At 43.7% G+C, this 18,180-nt stretch overlaps 1 protein-coding gene across 1 annotated transcript in view; it reads right to left on the minus strand.

Moving 5' to 3' along the window:
* The window catches only part of CCDC83 (coiled-coil domain containing 83), a 52,620-nt gene extending 48,197 nt beyond the window's left edge, over nt 1-4,423 (minus strand). Inside the window, exons 1-3 of the mRNA XM_010853175.1 lie at nt 4,339-4,423; nt 3,984-4,059; nt 1,308-1,371 (exon numbers count right to left, since the gene is read on the minus strand). The gene's annotated coding sequence lies outside the window, so the exon portion shown is untranslated. The remainder of the gene's footprint in view (nt 1-1,307; nt 1,372-3,983; nt 4,060-4,338) is intronic.
* Between the last annotated feature and the right edge of the window lie 13,757 nt (nt 4,424-18,180).

Raw genomic sequence — 18,180 nt, forward strand, 5'->3', positions numbered from 1 at the left:
TAGTATTTAAAGCACCTGGCATAGTGTCTGCCACACAGAAAGAACTGAGTAAGTATTTTTGCCCCTTTAGTTATGGCTCCAGAAGCATAATCTGGTAAATTTCAGGTAACTAAAGCAGAGGACTGTCTGCCTGCTACCAAGTAAGAGGTGAGGTGTAAAGACGAATCCATGTAGTTTTCGACCATCAGCCTTCATCACCGATTTGGATCACCGAATAGGCAATCTACACAAATCATTCAGATCCACAATGGAAACACTCTCTGAAATAAAAACACACTTTTCCCCTACAGACTTGCTGTTTGCATAACCAGACCTCTAGCGAGGTTCAGTCTTGGTGCCTAAGACTTTTCTAGCCAAGTGTGTTCATCTCTGTATCCTAATAGATTCTAGGATTTGTGAATGTAAATATACTACAATACTTTTTAACTGAAAACCACAAAGGTAACATATCAGAAAGATTCAATTCAGTAAGACAGGTTAATATATTGTGTTATCGTCTCAGATGTGGAAGTATTGAGAATGATTCCATAGGCTGCATACTGGCACAGTTCACAGAAACATCACTAGGAAAACAAAATTGCTATCTTTTGTTTCAGGAAAACTGAATTTTTATATTACTTTCTATTTTAAAATTAGGATTTTTAACTTAACAGCTACACAAAACCATAGCATGCTGTCAAGGGTTGCTTTTTACAAGAACTTAGTGTTTAACAAAAACTTTTGCTATAAAATATTTTATTTAAAAGCTGAAGCAAATAACATTAATCTCTAATTTTCTTTCTGAGTCATATGGAAGAGATCAAATGTTATAGTTCCCACCTGTGGTACCCATCTGGTGCTGGAGGAAAAATGACCTCATTTTGCTCAATTACTTCAGTTACCTGGCTCTTATGTTTCTGACTCTCTGACCAATTTACAGTTAGTTACCTAACTGCAGCTCAAGGCAAAAGATTTTAATAAAATATGAGTGAAAATGTGGATCCATTAAGCATAAGTGGTTTGTGCATAAACTATATTAAGATTCATTGTTTCACATACTTTACAGAAAATTAGAAAGCCATTTGGGTCACCTGCTTAACAGTTGCTTTTTTGCAGTGAGCTAATGACATTCCGTCAGAATGTACTTTTGCATCAGATAATGTCCTACAAACAATGGGGATTTTAATAAACATTGACAAGAATTTACAGTTCCTGACCACCTAGAGGATTCCTCGGGAAAAGGGGAGAAGTCTAGAAAAAACAGCTACAAAATAACTATCCTCCAAGAAGATTTCACTTAAAATAATTCCTGACAAACGAATACTTGCCCGGATTTGTCAGTAACTTCAAACATCTATTAAGGGCCTGTTCGTCTGTGGCAATTTTTCTGGCCTGTAGTTATAAAATATAAAAGAGGTGAGACTTCTACTTAGACTGATAGGAAGAAAGAAGCATACTCCAATGGAACTTAAAAAAAGAAGAGAGAGAGAGAGAGCAACTCTAAAAGGCTTTAGAAAACCATACAAGTAATAAATGCTAGAGAGCTACTTCCCCAGGGCATGATCTTTTGTGCTTGTTTTTCCTCTCCCAACTCTGTTGGGGCATCAATAACATACATTACGGGTGGCACTAGTGGAAAGAACCCACGTGCCAGTTCAGGAGATGTAAGAGACACCAGTTCGATCAGTGGATCAGGAGGAGGAAATGGGAACCCACTGCAGTATTCTTGCCTGGAAATTTCCATGGAAACAGGAGCCTTGTGGGCTACAGTCTATGGGGTCACAAAGAGTTGGACAGTACTGAGTGCACGCATGTGCACACCCACACACAAATACACACACCCAGTGAGGGCAGGAGAAGAGGCTGGGTTTTAAGGACTTGGGTATCCATCATTTTCAGAGACTATTCCATAATCATTTTCTATCAGGAAATGTTTCAAAAAGTATTCCCCAAATGCTTCTCAGTGAAAAGTAAGAAGTCTATTTAGTAAAAAGCAATATATAGTAAGCCATCTTCTTCAAATATCCTCTCATCCCATAATGCTTTGACTCTGTAAAGTGTGTTAGTCACTCAGTTGTGTCCAACTCTTTGTGACCCCATGGATTGTAGCCCACCAGGCTCCTCTGTCCATGGGATTTCCCAGGCAGGAATACTGGAGTTGGCAGCCATTCTCTTCTCCAGGGAATCTTCCTGACCCAGGGGCCAAACTCAGGTCTCCTGCACTGCAGGTGGATTCTTTACGTTCTGCATTATCCCCCAAACAAGGAGTCTGTCCTTCCCTGCACTGTCTCAGGGTCCTGGCTCAATACCTAGAAAGTTCCTCATGACTTTGTGGAGCCATGAATATCCGGAAGCTTCCTAATGACTCCTTTCATAGTTCTATGGAGGCTGGGAGTGGCAATTCTGCCCTCATGCCTTTCTAGACGTTTGAAGTAGATCCTGATGTTTGCTAGCTAATGTTTCATAGATTGAAATGGTGGATATTTACTTAATAGCATCAGTAATGATAAAAGTTCCGAATAAGATTCCATCAGGGGTTGAGACCATGATTTATTTAAAAAAAGATCTCTCTATGAGTATTGGAAGTCTTGAAGTCTAGACATGGCTTTGCCATTAACAAGCTATAAAATTATGTCAGTCTAACAACAGCTGTAATAATGCAGTACTTCCAAAAGCCTTTGTTAACGAACAATCTGACATCTAACCATTAAGGCACTCATCTTCAACAAGGCATAACTCCTCAAATACTGAAAGGTAACTACTTCAGCAACTCATTTTGGGAATTCAAAAACAGATATTACCATATAGGTCACCATCTCCCATAGGCACAAACTGGGTGTTCAGACCTGATTCAAATGCCCGACTGGCAAATAACATGCACAGTCACTTTCTTTCCTGATGGTCCTATATATTTGCTCATAATATTGTATATACCCTGATTGGAAAGTAAAATGACTTTTAAATTCAAATTCTCAGTTTAGGCTAGGATACTATTTTTAATACAATCTAAAATGTTGTGGAAATGCTCTCCAGCATATATTTAAAAAAAAAAACAAACCTGAATGCATTTAAAGGCTCTTAGTAGTGATGATATCACCTAAATTAAGTCTCACAAAATTTCAGACCCACCTCATTTGTATAGATCATGTACATATAGCCTCAAACAACTTTAAAATGTAAGATACAGCCAATTTGGAAAAGAAACATAACCATGAAGAGAATATGGTGAGAATAATGGACATATATACATGCAGGACTTTCCACACTCTGATGGCGAAGGAGAATGAAAAGACCTCTCTCCTTTAACAGTGAATAAAGCGTGCCAACTGGGGCTCGGTCTTGGGGGTGGTGGAAAGAAAACAATGAGCAATTATTACACATGTTGATAAATACCTAATCTTATTCTTTTCCTCTCTGCCTTCACAGGAAGCTTTCTCTCTTTTTTTGTCATCAGATGTGACATGTTCTCTCACCTCCCAACTGCTTTCTCAACTCTCTCCACCCAGCAGAGAATTATGGGGTAAGAAGGGGAATGAGGAGATAAACAAGCTGCGATACAAATCTAACAGATTAATAAAAGAAAGAAGCCAAACGTCCTATTTAGAAGGATGCTGCCAGCGGCCAGGGCAAGAACCTGAGGGTGAAGAGCCGTCAACGCCACACCCAGAGCTTATAAAGCTCCTGCAGCGGGAGGGCTCCATGCTGGTACTAAGGACCCAAGGATTTGCGGGGTCTGTCATCTAAAGCCTTTCACCAGATTGAGGATTCAGCGAAAAGAGCACTAAGGAGATTGGAGTCTAGACCTAGCTCCTCCATGAAGGAGTTTTATAACCTCGGACAGGTCTCTAGACATCTCTGACCCTCGCTTTCTCTTCCATCTTTCCTACCTGTCAGGAGTATTAATGAGGCTCAAATGCTTTGGGAAAACTGCCAAGCGATAAAGCCCCATACGAACAGAAGGCAGTTGTGTGCCAGAGGCTGAGGGCATCACGAAGGTTACAAACCTGAGATAAAGTCAGATCCTGCTCTCCGGAACTGAGATCTCAGAAAGGCAAATGAGCAACGTATCCAGGGGTTCTACTGTGAGGCGGAAAGAGAGATGCGTTAGTATTCTGATCGGATCCAAAAAGTTCTTCCTCCCTTTGTGTCTCCTGAGTGAGAGGTTAGAAGGTTAGCGGCTCCTAACCGCCCAGCACTTCACTCGATGTTGGACCCCCAGAAAGTCGGAACCCCAGGCCCGTTTTGTGGCGGAGCCAGCTGCAGGGCCAGTGGGTACCGGGCGGAGATGCTCATAAAAAGTCTTAAGAGTCAGACTGGAAGGAGCCGGGGCCGAGCAAGGAGGCTAGGCGGTGTCCTGACCTCCCCTGGACGGCTTCCGGGTGCGGATACACAGCAGTGGACCCGAAGGCAGCGCGCACTGCCGGCGGGCGGACCAGGCCAGTTCACTCCAGTGCAGCCGCCGCGCCCCCCGTTTCCAAGGCGACCGGCGCGCGCGGGCCTCCCCAGTCCACCACCGCAAGCCGCGAGCGGCGGGCCGGGCCCGCCCCCTGGTGGCCGCAGCGGGGAACAGTCAGGTCGCGGGTCCGCGCTCCCGTTGCCTCCCTACCGGGTTCTCACCGTCTCAACTCGCGCAGCTGCACCCAGACTCCCTCAGTTCAGTTCAGTTCAGTCGCTCAATCGTGTCCAACTCTTTGCAACCCCATGGGATGCAGCACAGCAGGCTTCCCTGTCCATCACCAACTCCTGGAGTTTACTCAAGCTCATGTCCATTGAGTCGGTGATGCCATCCAGCCGTCGCATCCTCTGTCGTCCCCTTCTCCCGCCTTCAATCTTTCCCAGCATCAGGGTATTTTCCAATGAGTCAGCTCTTCGCATCAGGTGGCCAAAGTACTGGAGTTTCAGCTTCAACATCAGTCCTTCCAATGAACACCCAGAACTGATCTCTCCTTTAGGATGGACTGGTTGGATCTCCTTGCAGTTCAGGGGACTCTCCACAGTCTTCTCACAGTTCAAAAGCATCAGTTCTTTGGCGCTCATCTTTCTTCACAGTCCAACTCTCACATCCATACACGACCACTGGAAAAACCATAGCCTTGACTAGACGGACCTTTGTTGGCAAAGTAATGTCTCTGCTTTTTAATATGCTGTCTAGCATATTAGGTTGGTCATAACTGACCTAGGTTGGTCTAGGTCTGGATTGGTCATAACTTTTCTTCCAAGACTCACTCGCCCACTTTTAACTCCCTCGCGAGGCGAACTGGGAGGCCGCGAGTGGTGTAGAGGCTTGAGATCTAGGCTCTGTGTTGTGACTGTAAGCTACTCGCTGTTTCTTCCGTTGTAAAGTTAGACATCAGGATTGGACCGTGGTTTTCCGACAGCTTGTAGGATGGGAAAGGGATGTGCGTTCTGCCTGCCTCTCCGCACCCCGCCCCTTCCACCACGGAGGCCTCTCTCCTGCCTGCTTTCATTTTGTGTAAGCATTTTCTCGGGTTTAACTCCAAGGAGAACTGCAGACCCCTGGACTAAATGCTTTTAAGGTAACTGGAAATGGCAACCCACTCCAGTATTCTTGCCTGGAGAATCCCAGGGACGGAGGGGCCTGGTGGGCTTCCGTCTATGGGGTCGCACAGAGTCGGACACGACTGAAGCAACTTAGCAGCAGCACAGCTCTAAAAGCCCCTGATACTGCTTATGTTCCTTCTCGTTTTATCTTTTTTTTTTTTTTGGCTCCAAAACCTCAAGAAAACCAGTATAGATTTCGTCTTTCCCTCTCTTTCCACTTTTGGCAGCTCTGGTTTTGGAGAAGACTCTTGAGAGTCCCTTGGACTGCAAGGAGATCCAACCAGTCCATCCTAAAGGAGATCAGTCCTGAATATTCATTGGAAGGACTAATACTGAAGCTGAAACTCCAATACTTTGGCCACTTGATGTGAAGAACTGACTCACTGGAAAAGAACCTGATTCTGACAACTGAGCGACTGAACTGAACTCCTAATTTCAAGGGGGAAAAATATACACCTACAACCTGTGAATTTCCCCTTTTCCTCACCTGGATTCATTCTCATTTCCTGCCTCAAGACAATTTCTTATATTCTGAGAGCACTTAGTTACATTTGAGTCAAGTAGGCATCCTTTTTGTCTTGGAAGTCTAACATCTGGCATCCTTGAATTTGATTTTTTAAAAATACATTTTCATGTATTTCATGATTAATGCTGTTACGTGAATACATATTAAGAGCTTATGGAGGAGAACTGAAGCAGCGAATAAAAATATTAATTACCTTTGGTTAAGGTAATTTTTCTAAGTAAAAAGTCACCTGAGACCTAGCTAGTTTGAGGTCATTTATGTCTTCTACCTTGTTCAAACTGCCCTTTATTCTGTTAGTGTTTTATATTTGTTCAGTGTCAATTATTTGCTGTGTTCTACACATCTGATAAAGTGTTTTTAGTTCCTTGGTCTTCTCTAGAAGAGCAGCAACAGGTTGGGGAGTAAAATAATTGAATAGAGTACAGGTGTAAAAGGACAAAAGTTACCACCATCCTAATTTTTAAAGCATGAGGATTTTTTGTTGTTTTTAAACGGAAAAACAATTTTGTGATTCTTCAGGACTTTGAATTCCTTCCCAAATCACGTTCTATAAATCCCAGGCCAGCTTCTTTTGCTAGAGGCTGGGCCCATGGTCAAAATGTACTTTTACCCTATTGTTTATCTCCTGTGCAGTTTTTCTTATGGTGTTTGCCAGTTGGTGGTCAAACAGTGAAGCCGGATAAAAACCATTTGCTGAGTTTCTTCATTTGGCCTTGATTTTCTGTGAGCCTTGCCATGTTGAATGATGCAGAAATAGAGGTAGGAGAGTGTCTGTGGTAGAAAAAGCCAAATGTTGTCTGATTTTGGCAGAAACACAAAGAATTTGTTTGGTATTTCTGTGGCTAAACATTTTATACGTTTAAACTTATTTTCATTACCTCTGCAAATAAACCATAAGGCAGTCAACCAAATGTATTAAGTCTCACAATAATTTTTAGAAATATGAGCTAGTGATTAACCCACTGATTTTGTAAAACAGTTCAGACTTCTGGTAAATCAGAGCTTTAACTGACAACAAAATTACTTTTAAGCACTGGAAAAGCCCTGCTGTAACTTCTTATCCAAAAACTTGGTTCCCGAAAAATTGGAAGCAGTCAAATTGGTGTTTTGCAAAAAAGTCATGAAGTAAAATGCTCTCTTGAGAGGGAAAGTTTACATCACCTTTAAGCAGGCATGGTGACAAGCTCATTGAAGGGATAATGTTTTGACCTGTCATCCACTGGTATGATTATAAAATGGGGTTGTTTCCACTTTATTTATGAGTGCTTAGCTGCTCAGTCATGTCTGATTCTTTGCTACCCTTTGGACTGTAGTCCGCCAGGCATCTCTGTCCATGGGATTTTTCAGACACGAATACTGGAGGGGGTTGCCATTTCCTCCTCCAGGGGTTAAAGGTTGCATTTTTTTTTCCCCTTCAGGCTGGAGGTATGGCTCTTCAGCCTATGTCTCTTCATCTCTTCAAACCAAGTTTAAGTTGAATGAAGAGTGTGCTGGCAAAAAAGAAGTCACTTCTCTTCTCTCCCACTGATCTCCTCTGAGTAAGTTTGGAAATGTGTGATCTCTGTTCACTCTGGAGAAGAGGAGCCCAGGATGCTAAGTTGGAGACAGAAGGTCATGTCCCAGGAGCTTGAGCCAGGTGCTGCACATGGTGCTTGAAGGCTTCAGTGTGTGGTGACACGAGAGCAATTCAGCTTTCAGGCCATTTTCAAACATGACCACATAGGATAAACATTCAGGTAAATGTGTGCATGCGTGCTAAGTCACTGCAGTCATGTCCGACTCTTTGCAACCCTGTAAACCACAGCTGGTCAGGCTCTTTTGTCCATGGGATTTTCTCCAGGCAAGAATACTGTAGTGGGTTGCCATGCCTTCCTCCAGGGGATCTTCCCCAACCAGGGATCAAACCCTCGTTTCTTGTGTCTCCTGCATTAGCAAGGGGGTTCTTTAACACTAGTACTGCCTGGGAAACCCCATTCAAGTAAATAGAACATGACAAAAAAATCTGGAAATAATATAGCCAGTTGCTTCAGACAAAAATGCCAAGGTAATTAACAAAAGGATACTATTTTCAACAAATGCTACTGTAGCAATTGCATATCTGGGGAGAAAAAAGTGAGACTTACCTTGACCATACAGAAGAAAATTAAAATGAGTCATAGATCTGAACATAAAAGCTGAAGCTATAGAACTTTTAGAGTAAAACATAGAAGAAAATCTTTGTGACCTTAGGTAGGCAAAGAGCTTGAATCTAAAGAGAAAGAGAGAGAATAATAATTTGGACTTAATCAAAATTAAATATTTCTGCTCTTTAGTTAGTTTCTTTAAAAAGAAAATGGAATTTTAATCACTCACTTGGTATGTTTTTAAGGTCAACAGGCAGGAATTCTTAAGAAACAGTTACATGAGTTTCAAAACAAAGAGTCATCATGTACAGTATTTTTGTCTTCTGGTTCCTTGAAGTCAAGTCAAATGCAAGAATGTTCTAGGCGATCATGGAACATTTCATTGGCACTGTAAGGAAATCCCCTGATTTGTGTCCAGAAGTTATCTTGGGGCCCCCATGCATTGAAAAAGAATAAATTTTATGGCAGAAGAGGAATATACATTTGAGAGAAGGGGACTAGGGAAGAAAAGAACTTTGAGTGCAGTCCTCAGGGATGAAGGGGAAGTGAGAGCGGAGGGATTTTCAGTGCTCAGTGCATTATTCTGGGAAGTCTCTCAAGGGTTCAGACAAGCTCCCTCTTTCACCTAGGTTGCTGCAGCCCAGTGTCAATCACACAAGCTCAGTTTTAGGTATCAGGCTCTTCCTGCTCGAGGTTTCATTTGGAGATGGATCTGCATGCCTGAAGACTGTATGATCACTGCTTCCCAGACTGAGAAAGACTTTAGGAACCTTAGTTTAGGGACCACATACTTATTTACTCAATTTTGCAAAATTGTTCTGTTTCCAAATATGAGCGACTTTATGTTTAGCAGTAAAATTCCCAGGTGTTTAGTCTTTAATTAGTTTTAAGAAGATGAAAAGGCAAACCACAATCTGGAAAAATATTTTCAATTTATATACTTGACTAAAGGCTGGTATCCATAATTTATAAATAACTTCTAAAGCTCAGTAATGAGAAAATAGAATAGTTGGATATAAATGCCAAACGATTTGAACAGACACTCTGCAAAAGAAAATATATCATTGGCCAACTGGTATATAAAAACATGCTCAACATCATTAGTCTATAAGGGAAATACAAAATAAACCCCAATGAGATATCACTATTTACCCATTAGAATGGCTAAACTTAAAAAGACTGATAATACTATGTGTTGACAAGGATGTGGAGCGGTTAGAACTTTCTTGTATTACTGGTGGAAGAGGAAGATATGACACAACCATTTTGGAAAACAATTTGGCAATCTCTTATAAAGTTAAGCATATCTACTGTATGACCCAGCTACCACACCCTTGTTTTCCCTTGTAGCTCAGTCGGTAAATAATCCACCTGCAGTGCAGGAATCTGCCTGCAATGCAGGAAACCCAGGCTTGATTTCTGGGTCCAGAAGATCTGCTATAGAAGGAAATGGCAACCCACTCCAGTGCTGCATGGGAAATCCCATGGACAGAGGAGCCTGGTGGGCTATAGTCCATGAGGTTGCAAGAGCTGGACACAACTTAGCAACTAAACCATCACCATACCAGTAGATATTTATCCAAAAGAAATGAAAATGAATGTCCAAGCAGCTTTATCATGATAATGTAAATCTGGAAACAACTCAGATGTCCATTAGGAAGTAATTGCATAAGCAAAAAGTTTACATTCATACAATAGAATCTACTTAGTAATAAACAAAGAAATTAACTATCCATACATCCAACAGCATGATGGTCACAAAAGCATTTAGCTAAGTGAAAAAGTCAAGCGTGAAAAGTTATATACCATATCACAGAAAATTCTAGAAAATTCTGAAAGCAGATCACTGGTTACTGAATGCTGATGGGGGTGGGGGTGGGGGGGATGAAGGGATTGACTATAACAGGACAGGAGGGAACTTTTCAGGAGGAAGGAAATGTTCTAGAGCTCGATTGTGGTGATGGTTACAAGGGTGTATGTATTTGTTAAAACTCATCAAATTATCTTTAAATGGGTGTGTTCTATCGTATGTAGATTACGTGTTTAAAGTTAATTTAAAAATGGCTACACGTTATTTGATAACTCCTCTCATCAAGAAATGGGATCTGTTTCCTCTCCTTGAATATGGGTGGTCTTATGCCTTGCTTCAACTAACAGAATGTGGCAGAAACGACTCTGTTGCTTCCAAAGCTGGATCATAAACTCGCAGGCAGCTTCTTCCAGGTTCTTTTGGGATACTTGCTGTGGGGGAGGTCAGCTGCCTGTAGAAAGTCCACTCTGAGATGACCATACTAGATAGACCAAGTGTATGCTCCGTGGTCAACCAGCTGAGTTCTGCCTTCCACCCCGAAAAGTGCCAGGCATGTGAGTGAAACCAACTTGGATCTTCCCAACCAGCCCATCTATCAGCTGTGTATTGCTGAGTTGATTTCAGTTGATGCCACAAGTGGATCATCAGTTACTAACCTACGGAGTCTAGGATATGGTTGTTTAAAACCATCGAGTTTTGATAGTGCATTAATGGTCCATTACTACATAACAGATTACCCCACATTTAATGATTCAGACAACAATAATCACTTACTATCTCACAGTTTTTTATGGCTCAGGAATTTAGGAGCAAGTTGACTGGGCAGTTCTAACTTGGGGTATCTCATGAGGTCAGATGTTGGACAGATTCTGACTCTTGCCTGGAGGAGGTTTCAGTCTAGGGAGAGGAAGGGGCAGTAGAAGCAGGGTTGGGTAACCCCTGGAACAGGGGTGAAAGCAGAGTGTTAAGGGAAAACCCAGCCCAGTCTTGAGACTCAGGGAAAAAATTCCCAGAGGAAGTGAGGTCTAAACCCAGACTTGACAGTGAGCAGGAATGAGTTGTTTTGGAGGCTGGGGCGTGAGAGAGGCTGGGACAGAGACACGGGCGTGTCCCAGGGCCTAGAGGTGGAAATGAGCATGATGAGTCAGCTCCTTATGGAGCTGAGAGAAATGGTTAGGGTCTCAGAGAGAGGAACAGAGCGAGAGGGGAGGCTGGGTGAGCCAGCAGGGACACCCTTGTACGATCAGAAGCGTTCACGCTGGCTCCAGTGTGAAGGAGGGTGGGGGAAGTCAGATGGAGACAGTTTCCAGGATGAACTCCACTGACCACGTCTTTTTCTGCCTCAGCGCCTCTCACCTAAGGTCTAGTTTCTCAGGCTCTGCCTTTTGCCAGAGGGCAGTGACTGGCAGAAAGAATGAGCTCACCTCCTGGGCTCAAGTTATCAGCTTGCCCAATCTCTGGAGCCTTCTCTGAGCCTCAGGTGGGATGCCCACCCCCACACCAGAAAGTCATCTATGAAACTCTGCCTCTAACAAACATATTAAAGGAATCAGAACATGTGGAGTGACACTGCCTCCATATGGAGAATGGGGCCTTACAGATAATAGCTTCCATCTTTTAGAAGCTGTATTTGTATAATTGGTTTCCACTTGGTTTTCTTATTATTGAGGTAAAAACACGTGAGATATACCCTCTTAAAATCTCAGGTGTTTAATAACAATATTGTTAACAACAGGCACTCTGTTTAACAGCAGACCTCTAACATTTATGCAGCTGCATAACTGAAACTTCATTCCTGTTGAACAGCAGCTCCCTATTTCCCCTTCCTATGAGTCTGAGTATTTTAGGTATTTCCTATAAGTGGAATCATAGAGTATTTGTCCTTCTGTGACTGGCTTATTTCACTTAGCATAATGTCCTTCTGGTTCATTCATGTTGTTGCAAGCGGTAGTATTTCCTCCTCCTATTAAAGGTACGTAACAGTCCATTGAATGAATATACCATGTTTTGTTTATCCATTCATCCATCAATGGACACTGACGCTGTTTCCATATTTTGGTTATTGTGAGTAATACTCCAGTGAACTTACAAGTGCAGATGTCTCTTTGAGATCCTAATTTCAGTTCTTTTGGATAAATACTCAGAAATGGGATTGCTGGATCATATGATAGTTCTATTTTGAATTTTTTGAAGAACCTCTATACTGTTTTCCAAAATTTTAATTCACAGTTCAATAGCTTTCCTATCAGAAACAATGATTTAGAACAGACTATGGGAAAATATGCCATATAAAAATATCACAGAGTTTATAATACTGATAATATATAGTCAAAACCTAAATAATATATATATATATATATATATATTAAAGCTCTTAAAACTTTTGACTTAGCATATTTCATTGGAAAGGAAATACTATGTACCTAAAGAGAAAATACATAACACTGAAGAATGTCAATGTCAGTCCTTTCCAAATAAATGTTTAAGTTTAATGCAGATCTACAAAAAAATATTTATTTGCAGAAGAGAAAATAGTTGGGGCATTTTCAGGACTATATATTAATATTAGCAAATCCAAGGTAGTGTGCTCTATTTTTAAATAAAAAGAAACAATGAGGCTTTGGATTATTCCCTACATTTCATAGGGTGTTGAAGAAATACTAAATATTTTATACAATGCACTAAGAAAACCTCTCAAAAAACCACATGATGTGATTTCTTTTAGATGCTACATCCAGAAAAAGCAAATCTACATGCAGACAGAAATTGAGGCCTCAGTTTGAATTGTACACAATAGGGTCACCAGCAGGGGGACCACTTGGAGAGAGAACTGTCCAGATGGCTGCTGAGTCGCTCAACAGGGCTCTGCAGAGAGCCTTTGGGCCCTGAAATGGAAAGATCCTTCTAGTGAATGCACCTGACTTTGGAAATTGCTCATTGTGGGGTGCAGTGAGGCTGAGAGAGACGTAGGATACAGAACCACTCTTTGCTGATGCTTATTTTCTTTAAGACCATGAAATTTGAAGTAAGATAGTTCAGGATTTTTCTGAAGCTGCTTCCCAGCTGTGTGACCTTGAGTAAGTTACTTCACTTTTCTGCACCTCAATTCCTCATCTATAAGTGGAGATAATGCTTCATACTGTTCTGATGATTAAATAGACACCTGGTACAATTCCTGGCACATAGTAGCTTCTCCATCATGGTGGTGGTTTAGTCACTAAGTCGTGTCTGACTCATTGAGTGCAGGCTCCTCTGTCCATGGGATTTCCCAGGCAAGAATACTGGAATGGGTTGCCATTTCCTTCTCCAGAGGATCTTCCCAACCCAGGAATACTCTTTCACACTCCATCATAGTCCTTCTAAAATGTTACTTTAGAGAGAACTCCAGAAAGTTGGGGAAGTGGAGATCTTCTGGGTCATATTTGGCTGATCTGGTGGGACCCAAATAGGCATCTCTGATATTATCGCTGAGTCATGTCCAACTCTTTGCGACCCCGTGGTCTGCAGCATGCCAGGCTTCTCTGTTCTTCACTATCTCCTGGAGTTTGCTCAGATTCACGTCCACTGAGTCCATGATGCCATCCAACCGTCTCATCCTCTGCCACCTCCTTCTCATTTTGCCTCTAGTCTTTCCCAGCATCAGGGTCTTTTCCAAAGAGTCAGCTCTTCGCATTGGGTGGCATTAAGTATCGGAACGTCAGCTTCGGCAACAGTCCTTCAATGAATATTCAGGTTGATTTCCTACCCAGCTCCAAACCTGTATAGTCAACTGCCTACTCAACATCAGTTAGATGTCTCACATGTATATCATGCATCAAACTCATCTCCTACCCCCTGTAGTCTGCCCCTGCTCCTTGAAGCTATATCCATATTCAGCAAATAGAACCAGAATCCACTTAGCTGTTTAATTCTGCGGACGGGGAGCATTTTCAATTCCTTCCTTTCCACCCCCCCGCCCCAGATCTAATCAGTCTTTGAGTTCTGTCAGTCTACCCTGAGATTGGGTCGATTGAGCCCATTCATTAATTTTCATCCAAAAATATTTGTTGAGTGGCTCGCTATGGACCAGGCACCAAGCCAGCCTCTGTCTTCACTGCCTCCTTTCTAATATGGCTCACGATTTAGTCCTAATTTGACTAAAGAAATAGATTCCCAACTATTTGCCTGAATTGACTTTTCACCTCCTCTAATCCTTTCTTTACATCCTTCCAGAGATTCAGTCCTTTGCTTAAGACCTTAAGTGGCTTCCTACAGAGCCCTTAGGAAAGAATTCCTGACACAGTTGGTAAGGCTTTCTAAAATCCCATCAGGTCTAGGGCAGGTCCACCATTATGTCATAGGTTGGGTTCTCCTAGAAGGATACCTTGAGATTGAAATTTGAGTGCAAACTGTCCATTTGGGAGGTAGTCTCAGGACACTCTGGTGGGAAGACGGGAAAATGAAGAGGGAAGGAAAAGAAACCAATTCAGAGTGCATTAGTGAGCAGGTTACTGGGAGATGGGTAACTGGGGCTCAGCCTCACTGGAGAACTCTGGAAGATGGTATATGCTGTGGGCTGAATTGTGTTCCCCCAGAATGTGTATGTTGGAGCCCTGACCTCAACTGTGACTGTGTCTGGAGATAGGGCCTGGTGGTGGTGGTGGTTTAGTCGCTAAGTTGTGTCTGACTATTTCGACCCCATGGACTGTAGCCTGCCAGGCTTCTCTGTGCATGGGATTCTCAGGCAAGAATACTGGAGTGGGTTGTTTTTGGTCCTTCTCCGAGATAGGGCATATAAGGAGGTAATTAAAAATCAAGAAGGTCCTACAGTGGGATTGTAAAGGTGGGGCCTAGATATAGTAGGATTAGTGTCTTTATGAAAAGAAGCACCATATTTGCAGAGACGTGGATGGACCTAGAGATGTCATTGAGAGTGAAGTAAGTCAGAGAAAACCAAATATCGTCTATTAACGCATATGTGTGGAATTTATAAAAATAGTATAGATGAACTTATTTGCAAAGCATAAATAGAGCAGACATAGAGAACAAACGTATGGCTAGTTATCAAGGCTGGAAGGGAGAGCTGGGTGAGCTGGGAGATTGGGGTTGACCTTTACTAACTGCTGCGGCTGCTGCTTAGTCGCTCAGTTGTGTCTGACTCTGTGCGACTGTATGGACTGCAGCTGCTTTGTCCATGGGATTCTCCAGGCAAGTGTACTGGAGTGGGCTGCTGTGCCCTCCTCCAGGGCATCTTCTCGACCCAAAGATCGAACCTGGGTCTCCTTCTTTGCAGGCAGATTCCTTACCACTGAGCCACCAGGGAAGCCCCTGACATATACACACTGCTATGCATAAAATAGATAACTAATGAGAACCTAACTCCACTCATTACTCTGTGGTGACTAAATGGGAAGGAAATTCCAAGGAAGAGGCAATATATGTATATAAATATATTAAAAATCAATATAATAAACATATTTTATATTTAAATAAATATTTTATATATATATGAGGTAAAAGTTGCTCAGTCGTGTGTGACTCTTTAAGACCCCATGGGCTATACAGTCCATGAAATTCTCCAGGCCAGAATACTGGGTAGCCTTTCCCTTCTCCAGGGGATCTTCCCAACCCAGGAATTGAACCCAGGTCTCCCACATTGCAGGTGGATACCAGCTGAGCCACCAGGAAAGTCATTTCCTTCTCCAGGGGATTTTCCCGACCCAGGGATCGAACCTGGGTCCTCCCCCATTGTAGGCAGACACTTTTACTGTCTGAGCCACTGGGGAAGTCCTATATATATATATATATATACATGTGGCCAATTCACTTTACAGAAGAAAGTAATACAACATTGTAAAGCAACTATACTTAAAAAATAAAAGGAAGACGCTGGAGACCTCTCTCTCTGTCTCCTCCGGGGTCACACAAGAGGTCACGTGTGCACACAGAGATCTGGTGGCTGCCCACAAGCCAGGAAGAGAGGCTTCACCGGAAACCAGCCATGCTGGCAGCCTAATCTCAGCCACCCAGCCTCTCAGAGCTGTGAGAAAAAATGCTGCTGTTTTTGGCATTTTGTTACTGGCAGCTCCAGCTAAGGCGGCAGAGAAGAGCCTCAGAGTTGTCGGAGGGCGCCCCCGGGGGGCGTGGGGTGATTAATTCTCAGTCCTCTTTTGCCGTTGGTTCAGGGCGGCCCCAGGGGGCCCTGACTCTCCCGAGGTTAAGCCTGCGCCATGGGAGGGCCGAGCTCCTGTTCACTGTGGTCAGAGGCGCTCCTGCGGGGAAGGAGCCTTCCGTCTGCCTGGTGGGTGCTGAGCGGACGCGGGCGGGCCAGCCGTGTCCCCACGGCTCCCGGAAGGCGTCTCGTCTCCTCATGGCTCTCCTTGCCCTGGCCTGAGTCATCGACTCATCTGTTAGCTCTGTAAGGCTGTAACACGGCACCGCTCTGCTTCCCCAGGGTACCACCAGGGCTTAGCACAGAGCCAGATATGTGATAGGTGCCCAAGAGATATTTAGTGAATGTTTGGATAAATGAAATATGATCCTTTCAGAAAGGAACCCAGTCACGTCATGCTTTGTATTTGACAAAAAAAAAAAAAATAATAATAATAAATTAACACAGCCAGCAACAAAAGCTCTAACTACTGTTAAGTCTGAATCCCACACTCATAAATCACTGACATTTCTTAATAATGCCAACAAAAGGCCTAATTAGACTTCCTAAGTAAAACTTCCCAGGTGGTAAGGAATCTGCCTGCCAAACAGGAGATGCAGGTTTGATCCCTGGGTCAGGAAGATCCCCTAGAGTAAAGAAACAGCAACCCACTCCAGTACTCTGGCCTGGAAAATTCCATGGACAGAGGAGCCTGGTGGGCTATAGTCTGTGGGGGTGCAAAAGAGTCAAACACGACTGAGTGACTAAACAACAGCAACAGACAAAGCTTAGGGTGTGCATTTTTATCCCTTTGCGACCAATATGGTCCCAATGTCTTTCGTCTAGTCCCCAGTCACTCCACACACTGTGCCGGGGCCAGGGAACCTGAAATGCCCAGAGTCCATGCGGGAGAGCCGGGCTCAGCCCTGGAAGCTGGCTCCCAGCTGCTCCTCAGCAGCAGGACGAGCAGGTGGAGCCTACAAAGGCGGCCTCCCGGAGTGTGGACTTTCTCCTGCGGGCACTGTCGAGCCGTGAGGAGAGACTTCCCAGCAAGCTGAAAGCCCGACTGCAGAGAGAGACGTGGAACGGTGATGTTTAGACGGAATGGCGTGGGAAGAGGCTGGAGGCTGGGGAACAGAGAGAGAGGAAAGAGACTGAGATGGCGTGACTGACGGACGCTGGGGCCGTGTGAAGCTCTCCACTGCAGGTGACTGGGCTGGCTGGCGACCGAGAAATCGCTGCGGTGAATAAATCAAAGTCTGCCCCTTCCTGTTACGTTCTCTTTGAAGTTGTTTCCTAAAGCACTGAAGGGGTGTTTCAAAGAGTAAGATGTGTGCACGTGTTCAGTTGCTCAGTCGTGTCCAACTCTTTGCGACCCCATGGACTGTAGTAGCCCACCGAGCTCCTCTGTCCACGGAATTTTCCAGGCAAGAATACTGGAGTGGGTTGCCATTTCCTTCTCCAGGGGATCTTTCTGACCCAGGGATCGAACCTGCGTCTCTTGCATCCCTTGCATTGGCAGGTGGTTGCTTTACCACTGGCACCACGTGAGAATTGCAGTAACAAAGGTTTCCCACAAACAATAAGAATGCAAGTTCCCAAAATGGTACAGGTTTAAAAAGGAGGCAAGTTCAGTTTAGTCGCTCAGTCGTGTCCGACTCTTTGTGACCCCATGAACCCCAGCACACCAGGCCTCCCTGTCCATCACCAACGCCCCAGGTTCACTGAAACTCACGTCCATCGAGTCGGTGATGCCATCCAGCCATCTCATCCTCTGTCATCCCCTTCTCCTCCTGCCCCCAGTCCGTCCCAGCATCAGAGTCTTTTCCGATGAGTCAACTCTTTGCATGAGGTGGCCAAAGTACTGGAGTTTCAGCTTTAGCATCATTCCTTCCAAAGAACACCCAGGACTCATCTCCTTTAGAATGGACTGGTTGGATCTCCTTGCAGTCCAAGGGACTCTCAAGAGTCTTCTCCAACACCACAGTTCAAAAGCATCAATTCTTCGGCGCTCAGCTTTATTCAACTGATAATAGTCCAACTCTCACAT

Source organism: Bison bison, unplaced genomic scaffold (assembly GCF_000754665.1).
Source record: "Bison bison bison isolate TAMUID 2011002044 unplaced genomic scaffold, Bison_UMD1.0 scf7180017864324, whole genome shotgun sequence".
Lineage (NCBI taxonomy): Eukaryota > Metazoa > Chordata > Mammalia > Artiodactyla > Bovidae > Bison > Bison bison.